At 40.2% G+C, this 13,748-nt stretch overlaps 1 long non-coding RNA gene across 2 annotated transcripts; it reads left to right on the forward strand.

Moving 5' to 3' along the window:
* Positions 1 to 1,311: 1,311 nt before the first annotated feature.
* Positions 1,312 to 7,200, forward strand: LOC122132332. Of its 2 annotated transcripts, none has more exons than XR_006152193.1 (4): positions 1,312 to 1,348; positions 5,484 to 5,553; positions 5,804 to 5,878; positions 7,167 to 7,200. It is a non-coding gene; the product is annotated as an uncharacterized LOC122132332 (long non-coding RNA). The 2 variants fall into 2 exon arrangements; XR_006152194.1 differs by lacking the exon at positions 1,312 to 1,348 and adding an exon at positions 3,410 to 3,444.
* Positions 7,201 to 13,748: the final 6,548 nt, after the last annotated feature.

The following is a 13,748-nucleotide window of genomic DNA, read 5'->3' on the forward strand; positions in this document are numbered from 1 at the left end:
AAAATGGGCGAATCCGTGACGTTGTAACGTTGTTAACTTCTGTCATTCCCATTTCCATTTCAAGTTACTAGTAACATAAGTTTTAAAACTAGTAGAAAATGTATTAAAAAAGCTCTGTTGAATAAAAGTAACTGTTAGTTAAATATCCAAACTTTTTCTTGTAACCGTCTTTTTGTGGCTCTTCTGAGATAAAAAAAAAAAAAAATGGTAAAAGTTGCTCTCCAGGCAAAAAAGGTTCCCGACCCCTGATATAGAGGCTCATAGAGGATATTTAATATATGAACATAGAGAGGCTCATAGAGAATATTTAATATATGAACATAGAGAGGCTCATAGAGAATATTTAATATATGAACATAGAGAGGCTCATAGAGAATATACAACGTCTCACTACAACAAATTCATGGACATCTAGATGGGCTTTAAAAAATTCATAATAGAATAAAACAGCAAAATTGTCGTTTTTTTGTGCACCAGTGCGCAAAAAAATCGGGTCCTAAGACATTCAGATACACAACTACAAATTAACTACAAATAAAGGCAAATCTTTCCAGACCTTTTCACAACAGAACGACAGTAACATGAAATAGGCCTCTCGCTCATGTTTTCATGGAGGTGAAGGTGTAAAATGTTTAATAGGAGGCGCTTTGGCGGAACTTCGCCTACGCACATTATATTACCTACATTTCACCTTTGAGCTTCTTTTTTGCGCCTGCAACAGGTGAGTGTGTCCTGAAAGAATTCCTAAATAATTAGTAAAGTGAGCTACTTAGGACATTAGGATATTGTCGCATTTTGTTTAATGAACTTTCCAAATAAGGTTACCAAAGTGTGAGGTCGATGTCATTTATGTCGATTATATTTTTGACGACGTTGTGCCATGTTACGAGCTCTCACATTCTCTGCGCGCGAAGGTGAATGTATCAATCGGTAGCCTACTGCACTGTGATTATCCACTTTGCATGACCGTGTGCCATCGAAATGAACTTGGATTTCACTTTAAAACTATCCACCTAGAGAATATAAATGAAAACATATTATGATGGCAACATTTTGCAAAAATAATTTGCTTCCCGTTGTTGTTGCGCCTAAGATCCTCATGGATAAATAGGCCATAGAACGTAAATGTCGCAGATTTTGGTTTGAATAATACGGATTCACTGTATAGCCAGATTTATTTTATTGAATCTAAACAGCCTCTATGTCTGTGAAGAAGAACAGAGAAGCTCATCGCTTTAGGTTTTGGAATGTTGTGGTATAAGGAATGTAGCGCTTTGCCGGAACTTCGCTTACGCAGATTATATTACCTAAATTTCACCTTTGAGCTTGTTTTATGCGCCTGCAACAGGTGAGTGTGTCCTGAAAGAATTCCTTAATAATTAGTAAAGTGAGTTATTTAGGACATTGTCGCATTTTTAAGTTTATTTTCACTTTCCAGCTAAGGTTACCAAAGTGTGAAGTCGATGTAATTTATGTAGGGATATTTTGGCAAAATTGTGCCTTGTTACGAGGTCTCACATTCTCCCCGTCCGAAGGTGAATGTATCAAGGGCGGTTAGTCGGTAGCCTACACTGATTATCCACTTTGCATGACCGTGTGCCATGAACATGAATTTTAGGATTTTATTTTAAAACTAGTCACCTACATAGCCTACAGAATATAAATGAATACATACTATGATGGCAACATTTTGCAAAAATAATTTACTTCCCGTTGTTGTTGCGCCTAAGATCATCATAGCTGGGATAAGTAGGCCATATAACGTAGATCTCGCAAGTTTTGGTTTGAATAATACGGATTCACTGTATAGCCAGATTTATTTCATTCAATCTAAACTGTATGTCTGTGAAGAAGAATAGAGAAGCTCATTGCTTCAAGTTTTGGCGTGCTGTAGTGTAGGATTTTTTTTTATAGTTGGTGAACATGGATTAATGTATGGGATATGAATGGCGTTATCCCAGAAAATGGATGTGGTGCCAAACAGGTAATACGCTCCGGTTGAGTGAAAGTCAGATAGCGGGGTTACATCTAATTGACCGTAGGGGTCAACCAAACAAAAGAAAGGTGGGAGTAACCGAATAACTTTTAAAAAGGCAAACCCGCCATTCATACGGTAAGATCATCCATGGAGCTGTGGTGGAAAATATGTGAATGAAAACTCAATAATCTGTGTGTGTAGACTATATTATCAATCATTATAACTACCAGTGGTAGACTATTAACAATCAGCATAACCACAAGGAAATTCTTGATAGGAAGCTATCAAGACTACTATACTACACAATGATTTCCCCTATTGATATGATTACATTATGTGCACTCTATGTTTAAGTATGTATGTAGTCTGGTCATAGTGATGTGTGGGGAGTCTTAGGGGTGACCAAGATAACTGTCCACAGGATGGCTGCAGGAACTTTCCTCATGCAGGCTGAAGGCCACGGAAACCTTCCCTGCCCTTCTGCGCACCCACTCTTACCCACTCTCACTCACTCGGCACATTGTAGGCTCCCCTCTCCCACTACACACACACTCTTGTCTGAATTAGGCGCATTTTCCAGCCATGGGCTGCTCCATAATATGCCAGGTGCAGGTGGTTGGGCCTCGGCCATAAGGGGGAGGCACTGATAACTGACCCGATATGACATAATAACAGTTTTGGACCCCAATACTCCATTTCAAAAACGACATGTATTCTATGGGGAGGGCCATAGGTGATTTAGGGTGATGGGTGGGTCTCTTCAGATGTATAAAAAGAGGATGCAAAACTCTATAAACTCAGTATAGTCTCGAAACCTGCTCAGGTTTATGCTGTTGGAAAAATAACTGGCACACTCTGCCAGACTTCTGAAGTTTTTGAAGATTTTTCCTGAACAACCAAGAATAAAGAGTTTTATTCGGATCAGAAAAGATTAATGTTTTTCTCTATCACAAACCTACAAATCAGACACAACAGAGCATCTGCTGTTGAAAGCTTAGACCATTTCAATACAGAATCCGCAGATACGCGCCTTTGGCTTCTCCTCTTCTGATTGCGAAATTTCGAGGAAGCTGCTTTTTTCTCCGCAACAGTAGTATAATTATTGTAGCGATATTACGCAACAGGCGTCTCTTTGATGTTCGTTTATTTACTGACAATCTCCAATTAACTTTGGCCTGGCTCTGCCCACTTAAGCCTTTACCACTTGCACTAAGGTAGGCTTTTTTTTGTGCACCAGTGCGCAAAATAGTATCCTAAGACATTCAGACATACAACTATAAACTAACTACAGATGAAGGCAAATCTTTCCAGTTCTTTTCACAAAGGAAAGACAGTAACATGAAATAAGCCTCTAGCTCAGGTGAAGGTGTAAAGTGTTTAATAGGCGGCGCTTTGGCTGAATTTCGCCTACGCAGATTATATTACCTAAGTTTCACCTTTGAGCTTGTTTTATGCGCCTGCAACAGGTGAGTGTGTTCCGAAAGAATTCCTAAATAATTAGTAAAGTGAGCTACTTAAGACATTAGGACATTGTCGCATTTTTAAGTTTATTTTCACTTTCCAGCTAAGGTTACCAAAGTGTGAAGTCGATGTAATTTATGTCGGTGATATTTTTGACGACGTCGTGCCATGTCACGAGCTCACATTCTCTGCGTCCGAAGGTGAATGTATCAAGGGCGGCTAGTCGGTAGCCTACACTGATTATCCACTTTGCATGACCGTGTGCCATCGAAATAATTTTTAGGAATATTACTTTAAAACTAGCCACCGACAGTATATAAATGAATGCATACGATGATGCCATCATTTTGCAAAAAATATTTGCTTCCCGTTATTTTTGCACCTACGATCCTCATAGCTGGGATAAGTAGGCCACAGAACGTAGATCTCGCACGTTTTGGTTTGAATAATACGGAGTCACTGTATAGCGAAGAATAACAGAGAAGCTCATCTCATAAAGTGTTGCCATGTTGTGTTATAAGTAATGTAGCGATATTACGCAACAGGCGTGTCTTTGATATCCGTTTATTTACTGTCACTCACATGACTTCAAACCGTACTTGACGCAGATCGGTCAAACTGACTTTACAAATGACACTGACTCCACATCGCTAACTAAAAATACACGTAGACACTAACACAACAGGGAGAACACCAAACACTCAAAATTAGAACACTAAAACGGAATTTACAGACATAAAGATTCTACGCCACGAACACTGGGAGACACCAATCAATCAATCAATTTGTTTATTTGATCACCACATGACACACGACATCACGGAACAAATTCACACAAATACACATTCTCCCGCAGACGCCACAAAAGGTTTAAGTTCAGTGTATGCTATAGTACCATATTCAACATGTCATAAAAAAAATCAGTAGGCTGCACTGAACCAACGTTGTATGTTACGATTACTAAAACCTCTCTGTCAAACTCAAAATGTGGCCTACTGTTCTAATACTAGTTTTATTATTTAGTGGATTTTTATTGTCTGAATAATATGAACTCTTCAATAATTTCAATAATTTCAACTTAATTCCAATTCATTTCAACAAAGAAAGCATCAAGCGCAGGGGCGTATAGGCATAAGTGAGTGCTGGTGGGCAACCTCATTCCTAGGAGGGGCTACATTCAGTAGTTTAATTCACTTCACTGTTGTTCGCCCTGACCATGGTTAGCTGATGCTAACAAATACAAGGCAAGGCAAGGCAAGGCAATTTAATTTATATAGCACAATTCATACACCGTGGTAATTCAATGTGCTTCACATAAATACACAACAATGTGCTTCACTTAAATAAAAGAAAAAGGTCAGTACATGATCATAAAAACAGTAAATTATAGAAAATAAAAGCATGAGAACATTAAGGCATAAAAACAGTAAAATATAGGAAATAAAAGCATAAAAAGAATAATAACAATCACTAGTCTACTACAGTAATATAAGTAAGCAATAATGCTTCAAAAGAACTGTTCATGGCCAGTTAGCAGAAGGCATCTGAGAAAAGTTTGGTCTTTAGTCTAGATTTAAAACTGAAAGAAGTTGGAGCGTTTTTAATGTCTTCTGGTAGTTGGTTCCAGAGGTGAACCGCATAGTTACAGGAGTTATAATATGTATCTTGTCTTGTAGTGCGGTTGCTTTGATAATAATCTTGTTTAGTTGTAGGCCATTTCTTGAGTAAAGCTAGGGTAGCGTCTTGGTTATCAAGAAATATGACCAATCCAGCAGTAGACTAAATCAAGGATGTTTGCGGTTTAAATGCTATACATTTAGTTATTAATGTAAACGGAAAAGAAAAAAACAAGTGGTATATGACCACTCAAAACTCCAGTCATTAAGTAAATTAAAAGTAGAAAGGTTTTATATTTTGGAATTTAAAATGAGTCCCTTTTATGTTCTTTCCCTTTTCCCCTATCTAATTGTTTTGCTGAGAAACAGAAAATGAATGACTGAAATATGTGCATAAAGATAAAGAATGGTGCATTTTTTTTTTACAGTTTCCACCTTCAAGACAGAGGAATCACATCCCACTGATGATGTAATTCAATAAATGTGATCATCCAAACAGTAAGTCAAGTCAGGAAAACATTTTTCAGTTACAAATGTAGTACTAATTAGAATGTAGTAATGCATGTCCTAACATACACATCTGTCTTAACAGACATTTTCTCTTGTAACCCAGTCAGTTGCACAGGAAGTTTATCTGTAATGCCTTTTAACCTGGTGGTGGTCTGTGCACTCACAAAAGACCCTCAGAGTGCGAGATCTAAAATTATTTGAAGTTTTTCCTGAAAGACCTCTTTCTTGTTGCTCACAGTGTCAGAGATAAATCCCTCAAGACCAAGGGAAAGCACAGACTCTATGGAGGAACCCACTGGCAGCCCTTCAGATGGTGAGTCAAATCATATGAAATTAGTAAGATTTTTAGGAATTTTGGATGGTATACTGAATAATTATACGTACACTGTTGCTTACGTGATAGAGTGTTTGATATAAATGTTTGGGCGTAGCTGCTAGTCATGCCTGAAGCAAAATGAATACAACAAATTATAAATGAATATTGTAACAGCTCAGTAAAAGTTTATAAATTTGATACGGATCGGTCAAGGATTGGTTGGCTGTTCTGAGGTCGAGTGTGATCACACACCACTCAGGTTACACTGCGTAACTATGCTTTGTCAATTCACCCACTGTGGTCCTGTTCAGCGCTGTGTTGCAGCTGGGTCCATGATTCCAAACAGACAAGACAGACAAACACGGAAGATGAAGAGTCCGTTGGTCGGCCTCTCTGAGCCGACCAGAATAAAAAATAAAAACAATAATCCAACGCGCTCCCGTCCACCACACTGAGGGCGCTACGTCAGTTGTGGAAATCTAGCAACGCCAATGCAGGAGTGAATCCTCCTCCGCACTGGTGTTTACGTTAAGCAGGCCCCGCCCCTGACGATTGTGTAGTTCACTGCCTCTTCCTGATCTCTCACTTGCGTAGACTCTCAGGCCAGTGGCCGACAGTCACAAGAGCTGGGAAGCACAAACAGTCATCAGCCCTCCGTCGCTATAGCCCATACACCGCACCTTCACATGCAAGGGGTAGGTTATGAAAATAGAACTTCCCTTAAAAGGGATACTTGGCGTGCGTTGATGGTGGGCTCTCTCTGTACACGACAAAGACACGCTATACATTGGCATGCTATAGAGATATTATCTGATTTCAAACACTGATCGATTACTGAGATACATCTACAACAGCAGAAATACTAGTACACTTTAAATGTCTGTGTCGATTTTTCAGGTGTGGTAGTGTATTATATAACTGAGATGGTGTATATCATATGCCAATGGCGTGAATAAGGACATTAGCATAAATACACTTCAAATGGAGTGAATTGAAGTCAATGGACACCAAAAACCTAAGAATAGATGGAAAAAAAAAAACTAAGTGAACAGGGCAACACCAAATGATTAGTCGACTCAACTGCATTGGAGAGGTTCACTTTACTCAAATTACTTATAGTTTTCCACAGAGATGAAAACTAAACTACAGTCTAAAATTATGAAGTTGGGTTCAAGTTGATCACACACATTTTGCCTGGTTTGACAATAAAGCTTTTTCATATTCTTTTAAGGTTTATATCTTGACCTAGTAGGCAATTTGACTAAAATGTTCTTGTTTTTTTTAGAGTCAAACAAACCTTCAGGTGGAAGAGAAAGCCCAGATGCAAGCGATGACTCAAACGATGGTGACCGCCCAAACAGTAAGTAGGATAAGCTTGGAAACACTGGAAGGAGAAGATGTGCATAGTGACGCCTAACGTCTGTTTTCACTCTGGAGATTTGGGCACACTGATATAGAATCTACACATATAGGCATTGGATTTAGCAAATAAAGAGCATTATAATTCCATTGGCATCAGTATGGTGTGCCTGGAAACAGGGATAGGTGAGTATTTTCTTAGTATAGAGGACAGTTGGTGACTTTTAACTTGCACTCACAAAAGACCCTCAGATTTATTTTCCTAAAAGTCTTCTTTCTTGCTGCATATAGTGTCAGACACAGACTCTATAGAGGATTCCACTGGCAGCCCTTCAGATGGTGAGTCAATTCATGTGAAATGAGTGAGATTCTTAGGATTGTATACTGAACATCATTTTTCAACTGTTATGTAACTGTTATGCCTACCTGATAAAATTCTGGAAAAGGTCTTTTTTGGCAAATAATTTAACTTTGGTTTCCATTTATGCCCATGGTTGTTCAGGAGGAACTTGAGTTGTCAGCTCCATTTCCACATACTGAAGGAGTTGCAAAATCAGAGTTAATAATGATTGACAATAATCAATAATCCAATTAATTTTATATTCATTTGTATTATATATTATACATCATATATTATATTCGTTGTATATTCATTTGTATTCATTATATTGATTTATATTCATAAAGTTTTAGCTTTTAATTGGACTTAAGTTAAAATGCAACAGTTTCTGGTTGAATATTCAGTTAGATGAGATGCCCTGAGAGTGGTGTGAGTGAATGCCCCCCCCCCCTCCCGGTCATATCAAAGTGTCTTTGTATTCATTATACCCCCACCCCCATGAATACTGGACTCTGAGACATTTGGTCACAGCTGGATCTCTTAAATCAACAATTTCCCCTGTGAACAAATATTGTGAAATTTCCGGTCCACTGAGGTAGCAGACCGATACATATTCACAGACAGCTGGGGCTATGGGGTAACACCCCTTATGCTATGAAGGATACATTTAAACTGAACGGTTTCAATGGCTGGCCAGATGAGCCATAGGTGAATCTTTTCAGTGAAACCTCTGTCTATCTCCCTTGACGCGCAAAACAGCAGGAATACTTTTCTTGACTTATCATACTCAAGAGTCGCCACCAATATTTTGGCACTAAAAAAAAATGCCATCAGTCCCTACACTATCAGCCGGTCATTAGGGAATTTTGACCCTGAGTCTAAAGATCAAGGTATACTATCTGTGTCCATGTAACGTTCAGGTCAACACATTGTGTGCATGGTGCATGTTGTGCCTGTTGAGTGTGCATATGTATTTATACGAGTGGCTCAGGGTAAAGAGAAAGCAAAAAACATTTACATTATTTATTTATTCATCAGATGCTTTTATCCAAAACAACTTATAGTACAGCATGTACGAGTCGAGTGTACATCACGTAGGAGAGTGTAGTTGAAGAGCAGGAGGAGAGTGTAGTTGAAGAGCAGGAGCAGGAGGAGAGTGTAGTTGAAGAGCAGGAGCAGGAGGAGAGTGTAGTTGAAGAGGAGGAGGAGAGTGTAGTTGAAGAGCAGTAGGAGAGTGTAGTTGAAGAGCAGGAGGAGGAGAGTGTAGTTGAAGAGCAGGAGGAGAGTGTAGTTGAAGAGCAGGAGGAGGAGGAGAGTGTAGTTGAAGAGCAGGAGGAGGAGAGTGTAGTTGAAGAGCAGGAGGAGAGTGTAGTTGAAGAGCAGGAGGAGGAGAGTGTAGTTGAAGAGCAGGAGGAGGAGAGTGTAGTTGAAGAGCAGGAGGAGAAGAGTGTAGTTGAAGAGCAGGAGGAGGAGGAGAGTGTAGTTGAAGAGCAGGAGGAGGAGAGTGTAGTTGAAGAGCAGGAGGAGGAGGAGAGTGTAGTTGAAGAGCAGGAGGAGAGTGTAGTTGAAGAGCAGGAGGAGAGTGTAGTTGAAGAGCAGGAGGAGGAGGAGAGTGTAGTTGAAGAGCAGGAGGAGAAGAGTGTAGTTGAAGAGCAGGAGGAGAGTGTGGTTGAAGAGCAGGAGCGTGTAGTTCACATGTGTCAAACTCAAGATCCGGCCCGCCAATTGATTTCATCTGGCCCACCGGCTCCTCAGAATGTTGCAAAAAGTTCCATTGATTTGAATGAGCCACGGTGTCATTTTATTTAGCCCGCCAGATAATATGTAATGTCTATCAGAGATGGTCTGCCGCGGCCACCGGTATGTCGCACGCACCACTAATACTGCAAGTCCCACAATGCACTGCCACCGTTGGTAGCCTACGTCAATTTAGACGCGCAAGCCCTTGCCCCACTGTCTGCAGCCTCATCACCTGAAGTCAAGGTTTAGCTTGTGGCCTGACTCTCTCCCCCCAAAAAATGGCCAAACGAAAGGTGGACTTTGAAAACAGGGGTTTTCAAGAGTGGTGGGAGGCAGAATATATGTTTATTTAAAGGGCAAACCTGTTTGTCTTGTGGGCGGAGCCGATCTGGCTGTAATGAAAGAACATATTTAAGACGGCACTATGAAACGAAACACCAAGACAAGTACAAACATCTGGACATGAAACAGAACCTCCAGAGGGTAGAGGAGTTGAAAAGAAGGCTGGTGTCACAGCAGACTGTGTTCGTAAAAGCAAAATCACAAAGTGAGGCTGCTGTAAAGGCAAACGTTATTGTACTAGCGGATATCGCTAAAGCAGCCCAACCCTTTACCGAGGGAGAGGTTGTCAAGAACTGCATGATAAAAGTTTGCGACATCGTGTGCTCTGATAAAAGGCCAGTGGTGGAGGAAGTACTGAAGTTTAGTACTTAAGTAAAAGTACAAGTACCCAGGAAAATAAAAGTAAAAGTAAAAGTACTACATCAACAATCCTACTTAAGTAAAAAGTACTTACTTTTAAATTTACTTTAAGTATTAAAAGTAAAAGTACTCATGCAATGGGTTGTCTCTCAATGTCTAGGCTGTGCCATTTTGATAAAGAAATAGCTACTAGTAATAAATGCCTCTACAGATGTCACTACTAGTAATAATTATAAGCAACAACATTTGTTAATTGGAAAGGTTGGTGTACTTATTGTGCCCACCATCTGTAATACTGTTCACACTATATCTTACAATTCTGCGAATGACAAGTTATCTACCAGGGATTATTTGCAAAGTTAATACCAAAAGACACCATGTGATATCTTTACATCTTTTATTTAATTGTAAACGTGTAAAAAAGGGAAACATGGAACATGAAAAACAAATGTAATTGTAAAACTGGACAGAACAAGGCACGCTTGCTTGACATAGCTAACCTACCAGCTTTATCTTACCACTACGTTAAATATATAATGAAGATACAATCATGTTTTTTGATGCTATTGCTCTATGTCAACATGCATTTCGCTAGATAACATTATAATATCATGTCAGTAAACGAATTAAATACATACATCAATATTCAAAAGTCAGGGACATTAACTTAGCATAGCAATCACTCTGCTTACCTCGATATGCTACTTTAAATTTGAGGGCGGATTATTGAAGGCTAGCAACTCCTTTTTTTGAGGGAGACAGGAAACGCATTGAAACCTCCAGGAGTCATTCTTGGGGCCTTTGAACTCGAACATATCTTTTAAAAAGGGCCAAGGGTGGCTCATATCAGAGGGCTCAGTTCAGGGCGACTCTGGATCCATGTTGAATAGGCAGTAGTCAGGCTGTCTGTTGAATGTTCAGGTATAACCGGCAAAGCTACCGCTAGTGCTGCTGCCAAACGCGCACTCTGATATCATTGGAGTTGATGGAGCCACCTGATTGGTTTAAACTTCCAAAACAGCAACGCAATCCATAGTTTTGTGTAGGCAACATTTTGGCGAAACTGTGTTCATAAAATGTAACGAGTAACAACACATATTGTAGAAATGTAGCGGAGTAAAAGTATAGATAATAGCTAAAAAATGTAATGGAGTAAAAGTAAAAAGTATGCACTATTATTTTTACTTAAGTAAAGTACAGATACCTAAAAATGTACTTAAGTACAGTAACGAAGTAAAAGTACTTAGTTACATTCCACCACTGTAAAAGGCAAGCATTTTTAAATATGAGCCTGAAAAGAAACACCGTTGTTGATTGTGAATGTGACCTTGCCACCAATCCACAACAACAGCTGATGGGAAAGGGAAAAGATTTCATCGCATAATCCCTTGCTGTGGATGAGAGCAGCGACACATCTGATACTGCCCAGCTGTCAATCTTCATCCGTGGAGTGGACTCGACTCTGCGTTATAGAGGAACTTTTGGGATTTAAATCAATGCATGGCACAACTACGGGGAAAGATCTCTTTGAAGAGGTATCCAAATGTGTAAATGAAATGGGGCTGCCTTGGGACAAACATGTTGGACTGACCACAAATGGAGCGCCTGCGATATGCAGAAAAGAGAGGCATAAGAAATGAATGCCACTGATGTTTATTTTATTTCGAAATTTGATCTCTGTGTTTATAGGCAATAACTAATTGGCCTAAGGTTAAGCCTGCTTGTCCCAGATTCAATAGGCCTATGTTAAACTTAAGTTCATGTTTACATATGAAAAAATATATATATATGATATAATATAATAAATATATAAATTGAATATGTCCGGCCCTCGACTTGGACAGAGTTTTTAAATTTGGCCCTCTGTGTATTTGAGTTTGACACCCCTGCTCTAGAGGCATATGCAATCACCTTTTCTCCCGCTGGTCCTCTTTGTGTCAGGACTGCTCCCAAGCCACTGACATCTGTATGCACCTGGAATATTAGACTGTGGTCTGGCTGAGCTAGTACAGGAGGGTTCCTCAAAGCGTTCTTCAGTTGCTCCACGGCTGTTTCACATTCAGACGTCCATTTCCATTCCACCCCTTTCCTTTTCAACTGGTTTAACGGCACTGCAATGTTTGCAAAGTTTGTAATAAACTTATGGCACCATCCTGCAAGGCCAAGGAATCTCTGCAAAGACTTAGATTAGTCGTGTAGGGCAGTGGTTCCCAAACTTTTTACAGTCCCGTACCCTTTCAAACATTTAATCTCCAGCTGAAACTAAACACACACACTAAACACACACACAAACAAAGTAACACTTCAATAACCAGTCTGCTTGTTGTTAGAACATACACACTTATTTGCAGCAGTTCAACCGAAAAGGAAAGGTTTAATTACCTTAAGAAGTGAAGAACAAAAGCAGGTGTCAAAGGTATGGAGTTCAAACACAAGCTCCCACATTCCTTCTCTTATCCCTCCCTGCCTTGCCGAGTGCCCTCAATGACACCTCGCTGCTCCCTAGTGGACTGGAGTGAACCAGGCATGGTCAAGTGCATGCGTGTACGTGTGTATGTGTGCATGGGCGTGCAGCACTACTGATAGCCCGTTACAGAAGCATGGAGCCTTGCAAAGATCGCCTCAAAGTCACTCAGGTGCTGTTCAGGGCTGGGAGAGAACACAATTATGTCATCAATGTACACAAAACAATTAGAACCTCTCAAGTGCTCCATCAGACGCTGGAAAGTGGCACCAGCATTCCGCAACCCGAAAGGTATGGAGCGGAACTGGAATAGCCCAAAAGGAGTGACGATAGCAGTTTTAGCTTTGTCTTCTTCTGCCATTGCCACTTGCCAGTATCCTGATTGTAGATACAGTGTGCTAAAGCAGGTGGCGCCATGCAAGGATTCAATGATCTTGTGAATCAGTGGCATTGGGTAGGGTGTCTTGGCATTCAGACGACGATAATCCACACAGAACCTATATTCCCCTGATGGTTTAGCCACTTAAACTATAGGTGATGCCCAAGCTGATGAGGATGGCTCAATAATGTTGTCTTTTAACATTTTTTTAATATGCTCTTGAATTATAGCCTTCTTAAAAGGAGACACCCTGTAAACCTGACTCCGCACCGACATTTGGTCTGTGGTGGGAATCTGGTGCTCTTCCAGGGTAGTTCTTCCCAGCCGGCTGGAACACATCGTTGTCCACTTCCTGACTAGAGGAAGCATTTCAGCTGGTAGATTCCTCTGGTCAAGCTCATGGGAAGACTCCGGTATTACTGGCTTTTCAGAATCAGAATCAGAATCAGAATGGGATTTATTACCATGTGATTTATTTGATGTGACGCAGCCATGTATAATCCAATGTCGGCATTTTTCCAGGTGAGAGTTTCTTTATCGTGGGGTAGGGAGGGATGGTATTGATACCTGTTGTGAGCCGCTTCCCGCACTCCTTACTCATTTTCTCCCAAATTAATGCGTGTGTGGGTTTTAGTAAGGAAGTCTAGCCCAAAAATCAAGGGAAAAGCTTGGTGCTTGTCATCCATGACATAAGTCTCCAGCGACCAGTAAGTGTCATGCCAAACATATGTAAATTTAGCCTTCCCCAGTGGTGCATGCACCTCTCCATCTGCAAGCACAAAGGACTGATTCGAACATGGCTCAAGCATATCTCTTTCCTGCACAATCTGCTTCCAGAGCTGGTGAGTCATTAAGGTGTACGTGCAGCCAGTGTCAAAAATTG

Source organism: Clupea harengus, unplaced genomic scaffold, assembly GCF_900700415.2.
Source record: "Clupea harengus unplaced genomic scaffold, Ch_v2.0.2, whole genome shotgun sequence".
NCBI classification, from domain to species: domain Eukaryota; kingdom Metazoa; phylum Chordata; class Actinopteri; order Clupeiformes; family Clupeidae; genus Clupea; species Clupea harengus.